Consider the following 18,666-nt stretch of genomic DNA (forward strand, 5'->3'; position numbering starts at 1 on the left):
CAGGTCACTGGTTAACCCGTTTACACGAACACGGTTAGTAAAATGTAAACTTGTAGTAGTTTACATGGAACATGGTACGTTTTAGCAGCTTTCTGCCAGAGGGTCGGAGTCGCAGGGATGACATTTCTGGGGTCTCTTGGTGGATGCGACAGGCATCCATCCAGCTTATGGTCACCTGCGGCAGAAGCTACAGTTCTGCTGGTTGCCACTAGGGGGAGCCCGCGCTGAGGAAGCAGATGGGGAAAGCGGGAGGGAGGTGAATCTGGCGGGTCTGAAGGCCTTGGTGAGAATTCTTACCTGGGTCAGTTCTCCAATGAGGGTCCAACTCAGGCCTGGAGGCTCCACTCAGCTACCCGGCTGCTGCAAAGGAACAAATACAGTGGGGAGAGCAGGAGACTTAGTTACCCAGTCCTCTTCTCTGGCAGCGACATCCCTCAGGGCCCCTTTCCTCATCTCTATGCTCTGGAAGCTCGTCCTTTATCACACGCATGTTTTACAAATAGTCTTTCCCAGTCTGTTCATTTTCATCACAGTTTCTTTGGAAGCGTCAAGATTCTGAATTTTGACACAGTCCAATTCATCCAATTTTCTTTTGTGGACCATACATTTGGTAACATATCTAAGAAATCTTTGCCTGACTCAAGGTCTTGAAGATTTTTCTCCTTAAAATATTATAATTTTAGGGGGGCAGGAGCGGGGTGAATGGGGGGAGAAGGAGGGATGTTTGTAATACTTTCAAGAATAAAGATAAGTTTTAAAAAATCCTATAATGTTAGCTCTTACGTTGAAGTCTATGACCCATTTTGAGTTAATTTTTACGTATGATGTGAGATCAGAGTCCAAGTTCACCCTTTGCCATGTGGCTATCCTATGGTCCCAGCTCCATTTGTTGAATTCTCACCTTTAAAACGAGGCCAGTGGCTTATGCGCCTGTCTCGGGTCTGTCTGGGGACTGGGCCCAGGCCCAGGATGTGAGAGCACTTGGTGAACTGCTACACAACCGTAAGGACTCGGGACTGTTGTTATTATTTGCTTAATACTACGCAGGGGGAGAGGGGAGGGGTCCTGGGCTGAAGAGCTCTGGGCACCCATCTGGCTCCGAGAAGGAGGGTTGCATTCCGAATGCTGCTCTTTCCACTCAACTCCCACTCCCTCATCCTCTCCCATTCCCAAAGCATCCCTCCCCTCTCCTCCTCCCCGTTTCATCCCTTTCTCCTTTCCTTCCTTCCACAAAGAAGGTTTGAGTACCTACCCCAAGGCAGGCATCATGCCAGGCTCTGGGGGCCTGGAAGGGTGGTTCCCACCCACATCAGGCTGCGAGGCTCGCTGAGGAGACATGCAAGTGGGCAGGCAAAGGCTACCACATGCCCCCCTAGCCAATAGCTGGAGTAAAGGGAGCCATGGGAGAAGTCAGAGGAGCCTTCTGCAAGGAAGTGACCTCCAGGGGGAGCCGGGAGCAGGTGCAGAAAGCAGCACAGTGCAGTGGGGAAGTGTGGGTAGAGGGCGCCGGCCTGGCAGAGCGCAGGGGGGAGACTGAGCGTGGCACGGTAGGAAAATGGAAATGAAGACTCGGGGCCAGCGTGGGGATGGCTCACGGGTTTGTTCTTTCCTTTGCTCATTTATCCCCTAACAAGAATTCACCGAGTAGCTGCTCTTGCCAGGCCTTGGATAGACCCTGGAGGTATAAACATGAGGTCTTCTTTGTGGGGTTCACAGCCTTTGGGATTTGGGAGGAGGGTTGCTGTTGGCAGGTCTGGCCCGGGTTGCTGTTCTGCCCGGAGGCCCCCCATTACAAGGTCCCAGCGTCTGAGCTTGGAGTGGTGGAGTCCATCCAGCAGGCTGGGTCGGGCACAGGCTTCCACTCCCCTGGCCACCCAGCCTGAAGGGGAGGGAGGAAGGAGAAGAGAGAAGAGGGCTCACCCCCATCTTACCACCCTCCTCAAGCCGCAAGTGAAGACAGTAATGAGGGAGACTGTTGCCATGGAAATCTAGTAGAGCACCCCACCTTTTCTCTTTGCCCCTAAACTATGCCTGGACCTTCTTCCCTTCTGGAAGGAAAGTTAGCTTTTGAGTGTGAAGAAGAGAGACACGAAGCTTTCTGGTGATCAAAGCACCACAATGGAAAGAACGAAGCTTGACATCTGAGTCGGTTAAAGGAACATGGAGCAGAGTCACCGATCTGCCTGTTGTGGGGGTGTTGTGGGGGTGGGGGTGTAAAGAGGGGGGCATCAGGAACGCCTCTCTTTGGCGGTGAATTTCATTCACATCAGAGCTCAGGGAGGCTGTTCAGGGTGTCAGGGAGATGTGGGCTCTCTGGAACAGACCGACTGGGTTAAATCCCAGATCCATTCTTGCTAGCGCTGTGTGACCATGGACCATCAGACCTCCTGAGCCTCAGTGTCCACCTCTGGAAAGTGGGGATAATAACAGTACTGCCTCACAGGTCATTGTAAAGATGAAATAGAATAATTCCTATAAAGCCCTCTGCACTGTCCTTGAGAACTGTGTGTGTTCAGTATTAGCCCAGACTGGACCATCCCTAGTATCCTTCCACCTCCTCTGCTCTGGAACCAGCAGAGGAAAGCTGTGGAGTATGGGAAGAATCGTCCAGGACCCCACAAACTGCAGCTGGTAGGGGACTGCTGCCTCTGTTCTTGCTGTGCTTGGAGAGCAAATGGGAGGGCACACCCACCTCCTCCCCTAACCCTGTCCCCCCAGAGTTCACAACGCCAGAGCACCTGCATCCACCCACTCCCCACCCCCCGCTGCCACATGACCTTCTCAGTCTCTTCAATAATTCATCACCTTTTTGTTAACCACAGCAAAGGTTATTTCCCATGGTTCTGGACCTTGAGAACACAAACTGGAGTTCCTGGCCGTGGGCACCCCCTCCCAGCTCCCCTTCTGCTCTGGGATGCTCCTCACATCCGCTTCCATGCCCACTGCTCTCAGATCGGCCACCCCAGCCCCCTTTCCAGGACAGCAGCTCGGTGGCCCAGGTTCGCAGGTCCTTTGGAGGGGGGAGTATCACTGTAATGAGGGTTCCGGTTAATGTCCTTCCCGCCCACCATGCCAGGTGGATCGCCTCCTATCTTCACACCAAAGAATGGTTTGCCCAACTTAAACTGGGTTTGCAGAAACTGGGTTGCCAGGAGGCTGAGATTCTCCTAAGGCTGGGGTAAGTGGTGGATTTGGGATCAGAATTTGGATTTATGGCTTCCCATTCAGTGCTCTTGGGCTTGGATCAGTGAGTCCTCAGTGTGGGGTGGGGTACTGGAATGAGCTGGAAGGTGTTTAGTAGATCCAGATACTCACACCCCACTCCAGACTCTAAATGAAAATCTCCAGTCAATTCTTCTGTACAGCCAACATAGAGAAACACCAGCTTAACATTATGAGGGCTGCCGGCATCTGAATGAGTTCTTGAACATCCAAAATGTGTTCTAACTCCCCCCAAATAAGGAGGGAGAATAAGAGATTTGGGGGTAAAGGATGGTAGCTCAGTGTCCTTTAAACCAGTGGTCGCCACTTTCGGACCTCATGGACCACCAGTTGGTGACTGCTGCTTTAGACCATGTTGCGCCGGAACCGGTTTGGCTCAGTGGATAGAGCGTCGGCCTGCGGACTCAAGGGTCCCGGATTCGATTCTGGTCAAGGGCATGCACCTTGGTTGCGGGCACATCCCCAGTAGGGGGTGTGCAAGAGGCAGCTGATGGATGTTTCTCTCTCATTGATGTTTCTAACTCTCTATCCCTCTCTCTTCCTCTCTGTAAAAAATCAATAAAATATATTTTTTAAACCATGGTGCAACGGGGCACTCATGAGACCTGCCCTTATAGCCTCCTCTCAGGAGCTCTCCCCTCCCCCACTCCCAGATGAGTCTGAGGAAATCTGTCTGGAGACCTACAGAGGCCACACCCTCTCTTCACTTGAATCTGCAAACTCTTGCATTTCTCCCTGTGCCAGAGGTCACTGGCATGGCCTCTTCTTCACGGGGCACTACGCCTGCCCTCTGTCCTGTCCTCATGTCTCAGGGCTACTGGCACTGCCCTGACTGAGCTTGAGCCACTTCCTCTTGGGCTAGGCTGGAACCTTGGTCTCCTCAGCCTTTACAGCCCATGGGCCCAGCTCAAATCCTATTCCCCGGAACCTTCCTCCGCTGAGCAGCCCAGTGTGTGCCTGGTCCCCACCCTCTTTACACAGTTGGCCTTTGCTACCACTGCCTGGCACCATTCTCTCAATTTTGCAGGCACACGAACAGCCAGTTCCCCAGCAAATCTGTGGACTCCTTGATGGCAGGGCCCTTGTCACTGTGGTCCTCCCACAACGACCAGCATGTTGTAGGCCTTAAGGAAAGACAGATGCTCCTTTATCCAGGGCTACACTCAGGAGCAAGTCTTGCTCTCCAGCTCACAGCATGGAGTAGAGGGAACATATGATTTGGGATCAGGAGATTGGGTGTAAACCTGGATCTATTGTTGATTAACTGCACATTAACCTGCTGCTGCTCAGTTTTCTCTTCTATAAAATGGATATGATTATGTCCATCCTGCCTACACGAGGGTGGCTGTGAGAGTTAAAGGAGAAGATATGTGGAGACATTTCTGTAAGCTAGGAGTACCACAAATGTTGAATGTTGCCTTTGCTATCTTCTTCCTAGGACTGAGGTCAGACTTCCTTCAGACGCTCCAAATGGCCCCCTCAGATGCCCCTGAAGCCCCAGAATAGGATGAGTGGACTAGGGTTCCATCTTGCCATCCAGCCCACTACAATGATAAGGCAGCCAGCCAGCCAGCCAGCATCTGGGAGCAGCAGAAGGGCGCTCAGCACCAGGGACAGCGCCACACGCCTGCTGCAGCTACTGCTGTGGCTGCTGCTTTGATGCCCCTGGCCCAATAACATTAACCGCTAATATCTACTGAAAGATTTCTATGTGCCAGGCAGTGTGCCAGCTTTCTTAATGCACCTATCAGATGGCACGTTGGGTCTAGTCAATGGCCTTTAGCATCCATTCCCCCCTCTTTCTAACGTGCCTTGCTATCCTGCAGAAGCTGGAAAGTTAAAAACTACATTTCCAGCACTCCCTCGCAGCGGGGGTTCTGACTGCAGAGTGGGTTCCATCCATTACATGCACTGGAGGCAGATTTATAAGGCGGAAGGGAGGGGGGCCTCCTTCCTGCTGCTTGGGCTGTGTTCTGCTGACACGCAATGCCGAGGAGAGGAAGCAGTTCTCTGCAGCAGACCAGTGCCCAGCCTCTGGGTCCTGGAGGGCGAGGGGTGGATGAGGAGCCAGAGGCAATGGTGGTGCAGGCTGCAGAGGCTCCCTGACCCTGGCTTGCAGGTGAGGCTCCAGGCTGTGCTGAGGAGCTGTTTGTCTGGTGCGGCAGTTCTGCTCTGTTCTGAAGACCCGCATTTTAACTCTCCCGATGACTTTGTGAGCACAGAGTTCCCTGCATTAAATTCTGCTTTGCTTAAAGTTCTTAGAGTGGTTTTTGCTAATTAGAGTAGATTCTGCTAATATCCTATCTTATGGATGAGGAGTCTTGGGCACAGAGAGGGAAAGTAACTAGTCCAGGTAGGGCAGCCACTGGGCAGTGGGACCTGAACCTAGGACACGTGACTCCCCAGCCCCCTCCAGGAATGGTGCCCCCAGGCTGAAGACGGAAGCTAAATGGAGAATAAACACGGACAGGAAGTGCTGGGAACACATTCCAGGCCAGCGTGGGCACGGCCCCTGAGAAAGCCTCAGAGGAAGGGGGAGAAGACGTGGACATTGGCATGGGCCAGGCCTGGTACCGGGTGCCTCCTTATGGTGATCTCACTGACCATCATGGATGCCTCACAAGCAAGCTGAGAGGTCGCAGCCTAAGAGGTGGGCATCAGTATCCCCACTTCCCAGGTAGAGAAAACGAGGCTCACAGCGGTTAAACAACGGGCCTACAGTCACACAACTGGAGAGAGACAGAGGCAGGACTGGAATCTAAGTGTCTGGCTCCACTACATCATGGGGCCTCTGAGGCACCATTGGGGGTGGAGCTGCTTTGCCCATTCCAGGAGGGCTGTATTTCTGGGGTACAGATCTGTACTACCTCTAAGGGACTCCCCACTAACAGGAAGGAAAGGCTGGGGGGCAGAGGGAGCTGGAGCGCAGCAAGGGGAGACAGTGGCCATCTCGCCCTGGGCTGGAAGCTGAGAGTGTGGGCTTGCCCCTCACCCACCTCACCTCTGGGATCCCTCTCCTTGCCAGGAAGGTTCCCTTTCTTGCCCTCAAAACCCTGCACCCCCATCCAGGGGCCCATGCCTTTCTGCCCATGGCCCAGAGTCAGCAAGTAGCCATAATAGTTGCCAAATGGGGCCAGAGGCAGGAGGAAGAGGCAGCTGTGGGGACGCCATTGATGTCCACGCCCCTGGGAGCTGGGCAGTGACTCAGAGACACCAGGGGAGGGGTGACTCCCTGCTTGTGCTAAAAAGACAAGGAAGTAAGAACAGCACGATAGGATGCTGTTAAACTAGATGCTCTCAATTCTAAAAATAAAAAAGGGAAAGAAAGAGTAAAAAACTCAAAACCAAACCAAACCAAAATTATACCTGTAGGAAAAAAGACCATTTATCTCTGGGTGGTGGAAATGTGGGTTTTTTTTTTTAAACTTTTTTCTGAATTTGAAAAATTATTTAATATGAACATGCTTTACTGTTTATCATTAGAAAAAGTCATATTTAGAAAGGAAGGCTTGCCCTGACCGGTTTGGCTCAGTGGATAGAGCATTGGCCTTCGGACTCAGGGGTCCCAGGTTCGATTCCCGTCAAGGGCATGTGCCTTGGTTGCGGGCACATACCGAGTGGGGAGTGTGCAGGAGGCAGCTGGTGGATGTTTCTCTCTCATTCATGTTTCTGACTCTATTCCTCTCTGTAAAAAATCAATAAAATATATTTTTTTAAAAAAAGAAAGGAAGGCTTGATATTTCCAGGCATGCACACAATCATCTTTCCTTCTTTCTTTTGCATCAAATCTTTCTTCCCTCTTCAAGTGCCCTATTTTGACCAGCTCCTGCTCAAGCTTGTCGATGGGGTGGAGGGAGTGCAGGGGCCCGGGGGTTCTGTACAGGCTGCCTACTCAGAAAGATTCAAGGCCTAAATCTGATGCCACCCCCTCTTCCCTCCCCTCAGGGTCTGGCTGAGCCTGGTGCAGGAAGATCAAGGCTTAAACCTGCATCACGTGGGCCACCGTAACCACCACACCCCTGGGGTTCTGCTCGGAAGCCAGTGGTCCCTCCCCATTCCTCCCTCCCCAGATGTGGTATGGTGCTGGTCACAGCATCAAGACCCAGGTGCAGTGATCAGGGAGGGGGTTGTGTCCCCCAGTACAGTCCTCAGTTAGGCAAGTGGGGGCCAGCCTATCATCATGTAGTATTTCAGTCTGGGTCCCTAGGGAGACCTTGACTCTTTGGGTGCAAATTCTGCCTCTGCTATTTACTAGCCCCATGTCTTCGAGCAAGTTTCTTAACCTAAGCCTCAGTTTCCTTACCTGTAAAATGGAGTTGTTATTAGCATCTATTGGGTGAATGTGAGGATAGCATGAACCAATTCACATGAGACAGAACAGTGCTTAGCGCATAGCAAGGCCTCAGTGGGGTTAAGTATTATTTTCCATGTGAGAACCTGGAACTTTGCTGTTTATTTATGGGATGATGTAGCAAATGGCTGACTCCTCCAGTGGACGGAAAGCTCCTGATGACAGAGCCCATGGCTGTGTCTGCTCATTTTTTTCCTGCTGTGCTGGGCAGAGCTCAGTGCTTTATAAATATTTATTGAAGAAGGGAATGATGGGCAGTGGGGCTAAGGGGGTCTCATTTGGCCCCATGATCTCAAACTCAGAGTGTTATGGCAGGAGGGGCTCTTTCAAACCCTTTAACCTGAGCCCCTCCTGCCACAGATGAGCAGAGGGTGCTGCTGGCTAACACTGCCTTGGCTTCCCAGCGCACAGGGCTGGCAGCCCCTGCCCAGCTCTGTCTCCATCTCCCCCTGGCGCGCTGCTCCATCAGGGCATGGAGGACATGGTGAAATCTTGGGCAGAGGCTGCATTTCTGTCTTGATATAGAAAAAAAAATGTGGCACATCTCAGTGCTGTGGAGCAAATACATTCCCCCCAGAACCGGTGAAGCTGCAGGCTCCAGTTCAACTCTGAGTTATTGCCGTAATTCCCGTCTCCGTGGTAACAAGTCCAGACTAAGCCTTCAGCTAGCAAAGGCCTCCGGGCAAAGCTGCACTCCCCGCCCCTCACAGTGCTGTTCTCTTCCCAGCCTCTTCCCTGCCATCTCCCTACCCTGCAGGGGTCCCGAGTGGACTGAGAAGGGGCAGGGAGAGGAGATGCAGCCATGGCAGACGCCCCACGGATCTCAGAGCCAGCCCCAGCTAGAGCCGGGATGGAGGCGCTCAGCAGCAGGAGCACACAGGCAGGATGCTGCTGGTGCCACCCACCCCAGCAACGCCTGCTGCCAGGATGGGCGCTGGTGGATGGTGCCACGAGCCAGCGGAGACAGAGAGACCCAGGCTCTCGAGCCAGGATGCTGAGCCCCAGCCCACACAAATCCACCCAGCTACTGATGACTCGTCGATGTGTAGAGAGAACCAGCCTTAAATGAACACTTGCTCTTTGTGGGCACTGAGCTGGGATGTGCGGAGGAAAGATAAATCGCAGACGGCTCTGCCCTCAGTGAGAGCCCAGTAAGGTGGGGGGGAGACCCAAACGATGTGAAAGCAGCCAATCAGAATAAAGAGTAACAGATGCCTGTTCAGCGAAGCAAGCAGGGAGCAGGCGGCACACGGAGAACACAGTCTCTGCAAGCCTGCCCGCGGCCGGGTTTTCTCTGGAAGGAGACCCCGGAAACTCGACAGTGATGCCTTCTGGGAGAGAGACTGGGTAAAGGCCGAGGCAGGGTGAGGACGGCTTGCGCTCGTTATATTCTCTTTTTCACTTTTTGAGTTTTGTACTGTGTGTAGATCTAACCAAACCAAACAACAACGAGAAGCAAAGCCAACATGAAAAGCATCACCCTGTGACAGACACTATCACAGGGTGTGACCCACTTTGTGCTGGGCCCCGAGGAGAGGGCAGCTCTGGCACCGGGGGGCTCGCCCCGCCTCAGGCTCTGAGAGCTCTCCTCTGCCGGGGCTGGGTGTGTCTGTCCCTCTGTCTCTGTCCCTGTCTCTCCGTCTCTGTACCTGTGCGATTTGGGACGTGTAGAGGTACTGGGTTGAATAGTGTTCCTCCCACAGTCATGTCCATCTGGAACCACAGAATATGACCTTGTTGCTGTAACTATGCATGGTGTTGGATGTTACTATGGTGTTCAAGGTGGGAGCTATTGTGGCTGAAGAGAGATTTGAGCCCTGACAGTTTGAGTCCAGCAACCACATTCCCAGCTCTGAGTGCATATGGGGCTTTCCCCCTGAAGAGGAGCTGCCCTGTGGAGGCCAGGGGCAGGGCATTCCAGGAGGAGGCCACGTCTGCACCAAAGTGGAGGGGGAGCTGGACTCAGACTGTGTTAAGGTTTACCCCTGAGGGAGCTGGGGGTCCCCAGATGGGAACACACCACCCCTTGGGGCAGCAGAGATGGGAGGGACACCAGGCTCTGGCCCCATCTGTCTAAACAGGGCAGGAGACGCTGGCTGCCAAGGGTGGGGGCGGGAAGGGGGTTAGAGAGCGGTGGAGGGGCTCTCTCTGTGAGCTCAGCTGCTCCAGCGATGGACGGGAGCCAGAGGGCATAGGCTAGGATCTGGCTCACATGGCTTCACAGAGCCTGCAGGGCAGAGAGCCCAGAGCACATGGGCCTGAGAACCACAGGGCTCCTGTGGTGGGCGTTCTATTTATGGATTTGCTTGTCTGGAGGGTTAGCTCTGAAGAGAGGCTGAGGGGGTGACTGGCTGGCACAACCTCTGTGACCTATGGTGGCCCCCACGCTTTGGCCCCCAGGTAGTCTCTGTGTGGCCGCCTCAACTAAAGCACAAGTCCCTGGGGCCAGGGGTCAGTCTCATGGTGGCCTTGCTCCTGCCCCTTGGGCTAGGGGGTCAGGAAGGCCACTCTGATTCATGCTGAATGAGGATTCAAATAGCAGCCTGAATCCAGAGGATGGAGCCAGAGGAAATGAGCTCCAGCTGCAGCAAGAGGTATTCTAGTTAGACACAAGGAAGCACTGGCCCGAGATGCTGAAGGAAGGGAGCAATAGCCATTTCGGGGGGAGACTCATCCTTCTCTCTCTCAGTCTGCCTCTCTGGAGGACACTTGGTGTGGATTTCTCTCTCCCCTCCCTTCACTAGCTCCTTCATTTAGTTCCCTCTCTCCTTTCCTGCTGGCCTCCCACCTGCCTCTTTGTCTGAGCAGACCAGAAGCTCCCCCACCCTTCTTGTCCCAGAGTTGCTGGGGGCCTTAGAGCTCAATTCAGCCAATACCTGCAGGAGGTGAAAGACCTCCAGGCCCTGCCCAGGGCACTTCCCGCCCAGTGGAGAGATCAGACAGTTAAGCCAATGCTTACCCTCAGAGAAAGGGCCAGGCTCTAGAAAGGCACAAGCCAAGGTGATGGGGCTCAGAGACCACAGCCCCAGGGGTGTCAGGGAAGGCTTCAGAGAGGTGGCAGGTGGCATGTCAGGATTGACAGACACCAGCGGGAGCAGGCAAAGGGGACAATTGAGTGGAGGAGGGAAGCAGAGGGTGGAATATTCCAGAAATGGCCGGGTTGACCGGGTTGACTCACCCGGGTTGACTGGTAGGGTGAGAAGGATCTGCTAAGAAAACAGACAGACTGGGGCTAGACCGCGAGGTCCTGCATCTCAGGCTGAATGATCTGCACGTCACTTAAAGGGTTTTGGAGGAAGGGCGTGCCATCTGGGCTGGGACCAGGCCTTCTGGATTTTGCTCCTTTCCTAGGACCTCATGAAAGGCACTGGCCCTGATTCTGAGCCCACAGGCTTCCCAGGGGTTCCTCAGGGGAGCAGGTGATGGGCATCTCAAATGACACCTTTCTGTGAGGCCTGTCCTGATGACCCTGTTATTAACGCGAGTCCCTGTCACTCCCGATTCCCCTGTCCTTCGGTTCCATTGCTTGTACCTCCTTCTGACACACTTCACCCATAGTTTATGCCATTTATCGCCTCCACCCGCATTAGAATGAAGGCCCCATGAGGGCAGAGTCTGTGTCTGTTCTACCGGCAGCTGAATGTTCCAGTGCCAAGCGCGGTGCCTGGGATCCCAACCAATCCATTCATTTGTTGAATGAATCAAGAGAAAAACACCACCCTGCATGCACCAGCAGCAGGGTCTGTCACTTTACTTTTGGCTTCCTGAGTTTGGCACCACCCGAGTGGAAAAATCTCTGCGAAAACCAGACAGAACTACTTCTCCCCTGCTGCGCCTCTCATGCTTGCCAGGAGTCTGGGAAGATCTGGACAGTTCCTCCTCTCTTCCTCTGCCAAAACACCACCCCTTTCCTTCATCTTGGGGTGCAGGCCAGGCGAGGAAAATTTCTGCTAAGGAAAACAAGGGGCTGGCAGTCTGGAAGAACAACTGTGATGGACTGAGCAGAACATCTACAAGTTACTGAGAGCCCATGCGGGCACTGCACAGGTGCTCTGGCATTTGTTCCATTCCTACAAAATGGGTATTATCTTCCCATTTTACAGATGGAAAAATAGAGGCTTAGAGAAGCTCATTGACACGGACAAGTTCTCCCCATCAGGTGAAGAGTCTGGTTTTGAACACGGGCCTCCCTACTCCAACCCAGTGCCCCTTCCTCCACGGCACATGGCCTCCCTTCTGCCAGCTGAGATGCGGGGTGCGAAGCTTGCTGTGTTCTCTGTCCAGGGCTCCAGATCATGGGGTGTGTGTGTGGTTGGAGGGAGGGGGGGCGGCACGGTTTCTGCTGCTTTAGGCTTCCCACCTGAGCTATAGGAGCTGAGGTTTGGGCTCCCTCCAAGGGATGAATGAGAACAATGATGTCACATCTGCCACCTGGCTAACTGCAGTGACTGCCTGTTCTGGCCTTGTGGCCAGGCATCCTGTCCTCGCTCTGATGTGAATCATGAGGGTTGGAATCTGAAACCGGGCTCCCTGCTTTTGAGGCCCCAGCAAATCCAAGGGAAACCAAACCTCCCCTTGTGGGCAGACACAGCACCTGACATCCGGGCCTGTCACGGCCGGGCCACAATTGGGGAGGCAGAAGAGCCTGGATCAAACCTTCGGTTGTGGGGCCGCAGGTGGCCGCACTTCCGTTCCTGAGGGTCTCAGTTCTCCCACCTTAAGGGTGGACAGTCTCGCAGCAAACGTGAATGATTGCTTATCATGTGCAAGGAAAATGGTAGAGTTTCTGCTTTTGAGGCCCTTAGAGGGCAGGTCAGAGGACCGTCACCAAACGTGCAGTGGGAGCCGTGGGGGATTAGGTTAACGGGGCAGCAGGTGCAGTTGGGGCGAAGAGGCTTCCATCATGATCAGAACTAACATGGTAAGCACGTAGTAAGTGCTAGATGTGGTTTCAAGCACTTTACAGATCCTAACTTCAATCTCCATAGTACCCTTAGGGTACTGGCATTACCCCCATTTTACAGATGAAAGGACTGATGTACATAGAGATGACACGGCTCGTAGGTGATGAGCTGGGAATCAGACCCACCTGACTCCCGAGCCTGAGCTCTTTACTTCTATTTGATGCTGCTTCTCCCAGGAACCTAGGCTGGAGGGACAGGGTTCAGCACCGGGCTGGGCAGTGGGCATGGCCAAGGGACAGAAGTGACATTGGCCTGCGCTAAGACTCCCTGCCCTGGAGAGCTCTCACAAGGCCAGGCCAGGAAATTATAAGGGAGATGAGAACATCGACCACTTTGATCTGCACAGAAAAGACTTTACCTAAGATTACTTTTCTTGATAATAACAGCGATGGCAATGTTCTTGGCCAACAGCCCACACAGGGTAACTTCTTTCATAGAAAAGAGATTTTAGAGACATTCCCCATCAAATAAAGAAGGCGTATCACAGTTATAGCTTCTCTTGACCAGCCAATCCTTTCTTGATGTTATTAACTTGTCTACTTAATACGGAAGAAAGCCTCACTTAGATGCTAACTGCTTCATACCTTCCAGCTTTGGAGGTTTAATCACCTCCTGTCTCTTTCACAAGGGGCAGGGCGGGGAGGGGCGGGGGGGGGGGGGCGGTTGTTGCTAGGAGTCACCAGGTGGGTGGAAGGATAGGAAAGGAGGAGGGGCAGAGGCTGTGGGGGGCAGAGGCTGTGTGTGTGGGGGGGGGAGGGGAGTGGGGAGCGGCTGGGGGAGGCAGGGCAGGGAGGAGGCAGCTGAACCAGGAAGGGCTGCCTGAGACCCGGGCTTCCTGTGCTGTTCTGACCAGCTCATACCTGAGTCCTCTGAGCTGTTCAGTTACAACCTTTAAAAAAATTTTTTTGAATGTTTTAATTGATTTTTTTTTTAATATATTTTTATTGATTTCAGAGAGGAAAGGAGAGGGAGAGAGAGAGGCAGAAACATCAATGATGAGAGAATCATTGATCAGTTGCCTCTTCCACACCCCCTACTGGGGATCGAGCCCACAATCCCAGGCATGTACCCTGACCAGGGATTAAACCATGACCTCCTAGTTCATAGGTCTACACTCAACCACTGAGCCACATCTGCCAGGCCATTTTAAATGACACTAACGCTTGAGATTGAGGTTGACTGTATCACTAAGATCCCTCCCACCTCTAACGGTCTATGAAGATACCATTTGTCATAACCCTTTCTCAAGGAAAGGGGGTTGAGAGGCAGGGAACTCTCAGAACAGCCATGTCTGGCTGGGCTCTGGGCCTGTCCCAAACCAGGGCCAGCTGGGCAGGAGCTATTCTGGGGACCCAGCTGGCAGCCCTGCAGGGGGCATTTCTGTGGAGTAGGGGGCGTCCTAACCAGAGCCAGAGAGCCTTTGGCCCCCTCCCAGGCCTTGGGAGCCAGGGTCCTCTGGAATAGTGTTCTTTGGAGATGGGATGGGTCCATCTTGCACCCCCCGTCCCCCCTCATCAGGTTATGGGTTTGGGGGCTCAGGGATGGCCTTTGCCCAGCACTGACAGGAGAGCCTCAGGCCACATTTCCCAGGCTGAGGAAGGAGCTGGTGCGAGGGGCTTAGCCCTGCTGAGTGGGAGAATGGCAAGAGCACCTACCTGGGCAGCAGGGGAGGTTTGGGGCTCAGGCAGATGGGCTGTCACCAGTCGTCCCTCCTCTTGATCTGTGGTCAGGGGCTTCCGACGGGCCCAGCCACCGCCCAGCTCGACTCTTAACCACAAAGGTGGCTGGTGCAAGGCTCTGTGGCACAGGGACAATGAAGCACTGTCAGTGCCGGCGGGCATGGATCCCAGGCCTCCCCTGGCCTCCTCCCTCCACCCAAGCAGGCCAGGTCCCTCCCAGGTCCAATATGCTGGTCAGCATCTTTCCCCAAGGCCTGCTTCAGGGGAGTCCTGATGGGGTGAGGGGCACCCTAGATGCAGCTATGACTCTCAGTCTGCCCCCCACCTCCACATCCAGCTGCCCACCCCTGGGTGAGTGAGCAAGGGCCATCCTTCATCTCAGCTGAGCAGGGGCCAGAGGGGAGGGGGACCATGGATGGAGCACTGCCTTGGGGGTCCAAGCACTTCCACTGGAGCACCCTACTTTCCTCGCTGGGGTGGGGGACTTCAGCCTAGATACACAGACACTGCCAGCAGGACTGAGCTGGGGAGATCAGAGGGCCCAGAACCATCGGGTGACTGCAAGTAGGTCTTCGGAATCAGTTGGTGGGGACATTGCTAACATGCAGGTTTCAGGGCCCTGCCCTAGCCCACTGAATCAGACTCTTCAGGAAGGTGCCCGGGAATCTGCATTGTAATAGGTTCCCCTCGTAGATGCACATGGAATAAGACTCGCTGGACTATGTGCTGGGAAAAGTCCAAGGACGGAGCTTTGATCACATGCATAAAGGGGTCATCAGTCCCTCTCCTGAGAGCAGCATCATAGCAGCCCAGTCTCTGCAGACAGACCGGCCAGGGGACCTGGGCCGCTTGCTGAAACCCCTCTAGGCCTCCCTTTCCTCATGGACAAAATGAAGGTTGGAGACGGTCTCTTGGGCCCTTCCAGATGTAAAATTTTAGTGTCAAAACTGGTGAGCCCACTGAGGAAAGAATTTGAAAAGAAAGTTCAATAGTATTCTTCCTTATAATTGGCTCCTTTATAAATACTCTTTTTAAGTTCAGAAAATAATGTGCTTAAAACCATTAAAAATAATAGACATAATGAAAAGTCTGCCTACTATCCCAGACCTCTGTCCCAACCCCAGATATAAACACGGTCAAGTTCCTTAAGTTTTCTTCCCAAAGCTTTTTCATAAATATTGACAAAGACATATCTATGCCTGTGTTTTATTTTAAACCCAACCAGCGACACATTCCTGGCACTCTGTTAGTTAATATACATCACACATCTATCCATAGCAACATAGATCATTCATGTAGCAGCTCACAGAGTTCCCTTGAAGGAGGCTATAATTTACACGAATCTCTCCTGTCAATGGATGTTTCGGTTGCTTCTACATTTTTGCTGCACACACCAAGCTGCAATGAACGCCTATGACACATATCTTTGTGCATATGTGTGAGGTTAGCTGTAGAATAAATCCCGGGGTAAGGAGTCAAAATTTTGGTATATCTAAGATTCTGATAGATATTGTCAAATCGCCTTCAAAGAAGATGAACCAGTTTGTATTGCCCAGAGGTGCATGAGAGTGCCTACTGCCCTCCACCCTCGACAGCACGGTGCATTATCAAATTTCCAACATTGCCAATATGAGAGATGAAAAGTGATACCATGTTTCAATTTTTTAAAAAAGTGTTTTTATTGACTTCAGAGAGGAAGGGAGAGGGAGAGAGCAATAGAAACATCAATGATGAGAGAGAAACATTGATCAGCTGCCTCCTGCAAGCCCCACACTGAGGACTGAGCCCACAACTGGGGCATGTGCCCTGGCCAGGAATCGAACCGTGATCTCCTGGTTCATAGGTCGACTTGACCTCTGAGTCAAGTGCTAGTTCAAATTCCAAATTGAAACATGATATCACTTTTTTTTTTTAATATATAATACTTCTGCTCTCTCTTTTTTTTTTAAATATATTTTATTGAATTATTACAGTGAGGAAGAGAGAGGGATAGAGAGTTAGAAACGATGAGAGAGAAACATCGACCAGCTGCCTCTTGCACACCCCCCACTGGGGATGTGCCCGCAACCAAGGTACATGCCCTTGACCGGAATCGAACCTGGGACCTTTCAGTCCGCAGGCCGACGCTCTATCCACTGAGCCAAACCGGTTTCATCTCTCATATTGACGCCCAACCACTGAGCCATGCTGGCCGGGCTCAATGTGTAATTCTTAATTATAAGAAAGGGCAGACATTATTTTCGTGTTTATTGATTGGCCTTTGCATTTATTTTTCTGTGAACTGTCTGTTTGTATCTTTCCTACTTTATCTTACTGATTGTTAAGAGGTTTTTCTGAATGAAGGCAACTAACTTTTTGTCATGTGTATTGCAAATTGTCATTTGTCTCTTTTTTAACATTATTTATGGCATCTTTTGCTTACATGAATTTCAGATTTTTCTGTAGTCAAGAGCATTTCCTACTAGAGGATCCTAAAAATATTTGCTTGTGTTTTTCACTAGTATTGTTAGGGTTTTCTTTCTTTCTTTTAAATTTTTCCTTCCTTTTAATCTTTTCCTTCTAGAATTTACTAGTACTTTGGTGTAAAAGAGTGTGATAGGGCCCAGCTTTATTTTTTTTCCCAAGAGGCTAGGTAGTTGTTTCAAAATCATGTTTGAATAATCCATTTCCTTCCCCCACCATCAGCCTCCTTCTAGATTAAAAATCTCAATTTATCTGTGCAGTAGGATGGGTACAGAGAGCATGACCTCTGAGTCAAGTGCTAGTTCAAATTCCAATTTCATGAGATCTAGAAGTCACCAAACCTTCCTGTGTCTCTGTTTCCTCATCTAAAAGTGGGGACCACAATAGCACCCTGTGCAGAGGGTTCCTGTGAGGAGTAAATGAGTTATTTCAGGTAAAGGGTGGAGGAAGATGCAGCCAAGTGCTGTCTACAGGAGACTCGCCTCAGCTGTAAAGTCACACATAGGCTGCAAGGGAAAGGGTGGAAGAAGACATTCCATGCAAATGGTAACAAAAAGAGAGCAGGGATGGCCGCACTTATACTACAAAATAGACTTTAAGTCAAATACTGCCATGAGAGACAAAGAAGGGTAGTATCTCTCTATATAAAAGCCTAAGCGACCGGACCGACTGGAACGACTGGTTGCTATGACGCACACTGACTGCCAGAGGGCAGATGCTCAATGCAGGAGCTGCCCCTTGGTGGTCAGTGTGCTCCCATAGCCAACCTCCCCCGGCTGGCCAACCTCCCGTGGTCCCTCCCCTGGCTGGCAGGCCCCGGGAACTGGGGGTGGGGGGTGGTCGACGCAGCCCCTTTCCCAGGGGGCTGAGGGCCAGCTCCCTCCTCAGGACTGGTGGCCAACCTCCTGCACCCCATCCAGCCCCTGGCCTGCAGGCACCATTGGCACCCGCCCGCCATGGTGGCGGCATGGAGGCGAGGGAAGGAGGACGGGGGGGGGGGGGGGCTGAGGGTGAGGGGGGCACGCAAGGAACCACGATGGCGGCGTTGGCGTCCGGCATTCGTTCCTTCTGTGCCTGTCCTGGCGACCGTGGCCTCCTTTCCCAACCGTGCTGGGGCCTTCGATCCCCAGGCTGGGATGGGGAACTGGGGGTGGGTGGCAGCGGATGCCGCCCCTTTTCCAGAGGGGCCGCAGGCCACCTCCCTCCTGGGGCCAGCGGCCAACTTCCTGCAATCCCTCCCCCCTCCCTATCCTTCCCCCAGGCTGGCAGGCCACAATCGGCCCGGCCCCAATTGGCCTGGCTCCGATAGGCTCTGATTGCCGGCCAGGCCTAGGGGCCCCACCCATGCACAAATTTCGTGCACCTGGCCTCTAGTATAATTACAAAAAGTCAATTCTCCAGGAAGATATAGAAATTATGAATATATATGTAGCTAACAGCAAAGTACCAAGATATATAGTATGAAGCAAACATTGACAGAGGTAAAGGGAGAAATAGTGGTGCAAAAATAGATTTTAATAAACCACTTTGAATAATGGGTAGAACAACCAGACTGAATATCAATAAGGAAACAGAGGACTTAAATATCTTCAACACTATAGACCAACTGGACCCAAGGTGTTAGTTAGGCTGCAGGTGAGGGGTGCAGAACAGTGCCTGGCACATGGGAACCACCATAAGCTGGCGATTATCATGATCACCATTGCACTGCAAATGTGCTTTGTCTTTGTCTAAATACACTTTTCTGTTCCATTGATCTGTGAGTCAGTTCCACCACTGGACCAATATCTATAGGGTGGGGCAAAAGTAGACTTACAGTTGTTCCCATGGAAAACAATATAATAATTAATAAATAATACAAGAATAAACTGTTTCATGTACTCACAACTGTAAACCTACTTTTGCCCCACCCTGTATTTTTAACAAAATTTTTTTGGTTAATCCTCACCCGAGGATATTTTTTCCATTGATTTTTCAGAGAGAGTGA

At 52.2% G+C, this 18,666-nt stretch overlaps 1 protein-coding gene across 2 annotated transcripts in view; it reads right to left on the reverse strand.

Moving 5' to 3' along the window:
- The window catches only part of TMEM63C (transmembrane protein 63C), a 67,599-nt gene that overhangs the window by 36,739 nt on the left and 12,194 nt on the right, over nucleotides 1-18,666 (reverse strand). For both annotated transcript variants that reach the window (XM_054715880.1, XM_054715882.1), the window contains exons 2-3: nucleotides 14,193-14,334; nucleotides 298-360 (exon numbers count right to left, since the gene is read on the reverse strand). The gene's annotated coding sequence lies outside the window, so the exon portion shown is untranslated. The remainder of the gene's footprint in view (nucleotides 1-297; nucleotides 361-14,192; nucleotides 14,335-18,666) is intronic.

This window comes from Eptesicus fuscus, chromosome 5 (genome assembly GCF_027574615.1).
Source record: "Eptesicus fuscus isolate TK198812 chromosome 5, DD_ASM_mEF_20220401, whole genome shotgun sequence".
Lineage (NCBI taxonomy): Eukaryota > Metazoa > Chordata > Mammalia > Chiroptera > Vespertilionidae > Eptesicus > Eptesicus fuscus.